Raw genomic sequence first — 5864 nt, forward strand, 5'->3', positions numbered from 1 at the left:
TTGGCGCCCCCCCCTTCATCGACACCTGTCACGCCACTTTTGAAGAAGTTACGGAATATCACCAAAGTGAAAAGTGTTTGAATGAAAGAAAGAAAAAGGAAGAAGAAGAAAGAAACTAATCAAATACAATAGGTCTGTACAATGTTTTAATGTGGCTTTATTTCCAGTATCTAAACCCACATCATGTTCACTGATACTATGTCCTGTGTGAGGAGGTAGAGGGTTGGGGTGGAGAGATGTATGTATGAGGGTGGAGTGAGATGTAGAAGAGGGGTGACTGATGGGGTTGGGGTGGAGAGATGTATGTATGAGGGTGGAGTGAGCTGTAGAGAGGGGTGACTGATGGGGTTGGGGTGGAGGGGTGACTGATGGGGTTGGGGTGGAGGGGTGTATATATGAGGGTGGAGTGAGCTGTAGGGAGGGGTGACTGATGGGGTTGGGGTGGAGGGGTGTATATATGAGGGTGGAGTGAGCTGTAGGGAGGGGTGACTGATGGGGTTGGAGTGGAGGGGTGACTGATGGGGTTGGGGTGGAGGGGTGTATATATGAGGGTGGAGTGAGCTGTAGGGAGGGGTGACTGATGGCAGAGGACAGCACGACATGAACGCGATTCGTTTGTGACCAATCCTTATTCGTACACAATTAAGGAGTCTGGCTCCCAAGTAAATAGACTTACTGTTCGTTCGTCATTGCTGTAGCAATATATAAAGCCAATATTGACCAATACTCGTACAGTGTTTGTGTGGCGCTGATGAGGAACCTACACATGATTGCGTTGATCACCATGGGTGGCGCAGCCGTGGCGTCCACCTGGGAACCAACCTTCTCATACTTCCCTGCACCTCGGAGTGGAAAAGACCTTAGTGAGGTACCATCTACCACAAAACAGTACCGGATCCCTACACGGTGTATGTACTGTAGTATACCTGCACGATGGCCGCACAGAAGCAGTTGCTTACTTGTGGTCGATGGGTCTGATCTGCCAGACAAACCAGGGTTAAGCACAACAACAACAAGAGTGTCTATGTTAATCTGCCAAAGTCATTTGAACCCTCCAGGATCAATGCATCTGGCTGTAAACAGACAGGGAGACAGAACTTGTGTTTGATGTGTGTTTGATATATTTAACGAGTGTTTGATACGTGTTTGTGTGTTTGACGTGTGTTTCAAGCTTGTGAAGCATGTCTGAGTTAGGGAGAAACTAACCTGCACAGCAAACACAGTACTCGCCTCCTAAACCAAAAGGAACAGGGTACTGGCGCGTACACACTTGATCTGATGTGTGTTTGATGAGTGTGATGTGTGTTTGACTCTTGTTTGACATGTCTTCTTGAGTGAGTGACAAACCAACCTGCACAACACACGCAGTCACTGCCTCCTGAGCAAGATGCCGGCGGGTACAGAGTTTTGTAGCACAGTCTGCGGTCCACACACACTCCGGGACAGGTTCTGGGGCTGGCGGGACATTTGGCGGGACGTGGGGTACAGCACACACAGCCCGGGGAACCGCCACACTGACCTAGGTTGATGAGAGATGTAGCCATGGTTTGTGGTCACCTGATGGAACTGAGCAAGGATGTCACTTTGTAGGTTAAATAAATAATATCAGCAGTGAGATATTATCAGAGGCTATTTTCTTTCAGTCTAGTTTAGTTGTAAAGTTTTTGGCATAAACAAACTCAGGAAAAAATGTGGATACGACACCTGGCTCCTCACGCTCAAAGTCGTGGCATTTCGAGCGGCACCGTCCGTACGTCTGGTCACACGCTGGCAGCAACTGGCACTCTGTTGGAAGAAATAAATCTCTAAGGAAACTGTGCAATCAAGCCTCCAATCCCACCTACAAGGACTGACATACACCCAGGCTTTGACGTGGCCGTACCTATGCACCTTGTTGGAGGGTCACAAGTCACGAGTGAGGCCAGAGGAAATGAGCTGTTGGAGAGGAGCAGCAGGAGTTACATGGAGAGACAAACTGACAAACGGGGAAGTGAAGGAGCGTCGTGGTATGAATGTGGATGTGATAGAAAGTGTAGGAGAAATACAATGAAGTAGTTTGACCATGTGGAGAGGATTGAGAGTGAGAGACTAACTAGGAGTGTATGTGAGTGAGGCGGAAAGGGGGAAGGGAGAGGAAATAGGAGACCAGGGATGAAATGGAGGGATAGAGTAGAGAGGTATATGAGAGAGGGAGGCTAAGTTGGGGGGGAGAGCGGCGAAATGGCAGGGGATAGAGCGACATGGAGGCGATTTGTTTGTGGTCGCCCCTTACAAGATTAAGGTGTCTGGGTATAGATGGCTGGATAGGTACGCGAACCTGTGCTCAAGTAATTTAATGTAGTTATCCTTTGCCGTTTTATACATCTGTTCCAGCCCCAGTGACTGTGTTCCCTCCAGTGTTCGGGCAGCTGCTGGGTGCTGAGTAAGGGCCAAGGAAAAGAATCTGTCACCATCACCATCACCATCGTTATCATTATCACCATCATCATCATCGTCGTCATCATTATCATCGTCATCGTCATCAACATCAACATCATCGCCATCGTCATCATCATCACCATCACCACCGTCATCATCATCACCATCACCACCGTCATCATCATCATCATCATCATCATCACCAATCTTCTTTGCTCCATCATACCCGTAGGAGCCCGGGGCTAGGCTACTCAGACCCGACACAAGGCGAGTGTGGCTGCCAGAGGAATGTCGGCGATTTACTGCTGCTGTTTGTGTCCATAATGTTGACGGATTTATGAATAAAGCTGGACAATATACACCTTGATGCAACAAAAACCTCAGTTTGGTATTACACGGCCCTATACATGTGGATATAAATGTTTGTTGACTTGTCTTACGATACTATAAATCTCTTAGATAATACCGGATTTGTCCTCACAATGAGATGGTACACACACACACACACACACACACACACACACACACACACACACACACACACACACACACACACACACACACACACACACACACACACACACACACACACACACACACACACACACACACACACACACACACACACACACACACGCACGCACACACACACACGCACGCACGCACGCACACACACACACACACACACACACACACACACACACACACACACACACACACACACACACACACACAGTCAAGAACACACGGATGCTCACTGTCTACACCAACACAGCAAGATGGGCCAGGCATTTAGCTTTGGTGGGACAAACATAGCTGCATTTTCCTGTAACACTAGTCTTTGATAATGCTAGAGTTGTCCCCAGCATGAGAGAGCCTATGGATACTCACTGTCAAAAACAACACAACAGGAAGTTCCGGGTCCACACGACTGAACAGCTTTCTCATCCTTGGAGCAGGTCAGTTTGCACGCCCCCTTCTTCTTCATGCACTCCTCCATCGGTCTGTTGTCTGTCGAGAGAAAGACACACTCTGTAGTTTTGTCAATGTAAATCTTTTCACTAAAAGAAAGAACCAAAGGCAGGCAGATAGACAGACAAACAGGCAGATAGATAGAACTTATTATCTGATGTGTTTTAGGTGGCTCTAAATCTGGTGGAAGGGAGGATGCCACAAACACTGACTACTGAGGTGTAAAGTGCAGCCTAAATCACTAAGGAAGAAGTGTTAGGAAGCCTCCCATCTCACCTACCCGCGCAACACACGCAGTCATCGCCTCCTGAACACCTATTAGGCGGACGCAAAGTCTTATAGCATAATCTTCGGTCCAGACAGACGCCAAGACAGGTCTGGGGGGCAGCGGCAGGGCATTTGGCGGGCCTCGTGGTACAGCAGACACAGCTAGAGTTACCCCCACATTGACCGGCAATTTGGCGTTCCCATTCGTGGCACTTGGATTTGCACTGCCCGTAGCCCTGGTCGCACGCTGGCAGGAACTTGCACGCTGTTGTAATAAATAAATCGATGAGGAAGAGGCGCTACGAAGCCTCCTATAAAATCACTAAGCAAGAGGTGTTATGAAGCCTCCTATAGAATCGCCAATAAAAAGTTGCTACGAAGCCACATATGATTAGAACAAGTCATAGTACTTTAAAGATCTGCACTGTGTGTATCTTTGGTCACACAATGGCAACAATCCCTAGACACACACACACACACACACACACACACACACACACACACACACACACACACACACACAAGAACTACTCACTGTCAACAGGGGTACAGCAGGTGGCCCCGGGTCCACATGACTGGACAGCCTTCTCGTCTTTACTACAGGTCAGCTTACAGGCTCCTTCGTTCTTCATACATTCTTCCATGGGTCTGTTGTCTGTCGGAAGAACACAGTATAGTAATGGAATGAGAAGCAGAGACCAACTAGAAGAGTGATGTAAGTGAGGAGGAGGAGGGGGAGACCAAGGAGGAAATGGAGGGATGGAGTAGAGAGATATTTGAGAATGGAGGTGTAAGTTGGGGGGAGGGCAGTGAAATGGCAAAGGACAGGGCGACATGGAAGCGATTTGTTTGTGGCCACCCCTTACGGGATTAAGGCGTCTGGCTATAGAAAGACAGATACTGAAGTGGAGAACTCAGTGATAGCGTACATTTTGTTGATTTGCTTGTGTAGACAGTGCTGTGGCAAAACAGAGTTGAAGGGAAGTGGCAAGGCAGCCAGTTAGTGCTTTTTGTTACTGTACCATGTTTCGCCCTAATCTGACAAAAGTCTCTGGCACTTTTCAGCTCAGTTTATGACTAAGTGCGGTCAGACAGGAGGGCTTATTTGACTAGTAACCAAGGAGACTCAGTCCTACTTTATAACTAAGAGTCACTGAGTATTTACGCCACCACAACTCAGTATTCAAGTTGTGGCAGTGACCCAGTTCCTTCAGATAAAAACAAAGCTGCTATAATGTCTGATTCTACACTGAGACATGGGCATACTAACTTGCACAACACACACAGTCTTTTCCTGAGCACGATGCAGGCGAAGGCAGAGTCTTATAGCATAACCTGGAGTCCAGACACACGCCAGGGCAGGTGACGTTGTTAGCAGGGCATTTGGCTGGTCGTGTGGTGCAGCAGGTACAGCCAGGGGACCCGCCACACTCGCCCACAACCTCACGCTCCCATTCGTGGCATCTCGTCGACTTGCACTGTCCGTAGCCCTGGTCACACGCTGGCAGCAGCTTACACTCTGTTGCAACAGATAAGTCGCTAAGGAAATGATGCTACGAGGCCTTATATGCCACCTATAACTTGTGACCTATTCATCTACATTGTCTACAGCTGTTGTTACAGTCTGGCAGCAGCTTACGTTGTGTTGCAAGAACTAAATCGTTAAGGAAACTTGGCTACAAATCCTCCTATGCCACCTGGAATAACTCAGGGTACTTGGTCGCCTTGCTCTGTCCATAGCCTTGATCACACGCTGGCACGCATTACGGCTTAAAAATGGCATTGTCTATTCCAGCAAAACTCATATAAAGTCACATAAACTCACATACGCACCAGTGGCGTAGCTAGGGAGGGGGGGTCAGAGGGGGGGGGGTGCTTCAGTCAGACCCTTAGTCCTCCTGTTGCTTCCCCTCCCCCCCCTTCCCCATTTGAAATACTTTGAATTTACACACGATGTTGTGAAACCGAGTTCAAATTAAGTGAGTACACATATATTGGTTTAGTGGACTCCCCAGAAGAGGGCCCGGACCCTCCTTGGCTCCTCTATCTTTGGAGATCTGACTATGCTAATGATACTTTTTTTTTTTTTATGCAAGAAAGAAGGAACCAAAGGCTAGAAGCCTACAAAATTTTTCTCTACAAGAAAAAGGAAGAACATGATAACAGAGAGCCAAATTCAAGATCCGTTCATTTCATGCACTTACATT

Source organism: Coenobita brevimanus, chromosome 46 (assembly GCF_032717465.1).
Source record: "Coenobita brevimanus isolate Jiangsu-jjx chromosome 46, ASM3271746v2, whole genome shotgun sequence".
NCBI classification, from domain to species: Eukaryota; Metazoa; Arthropoda; class Malacostraca; order Decapoda; family Coenobitidae; genus Coenobita; species Coenobita brevimanus.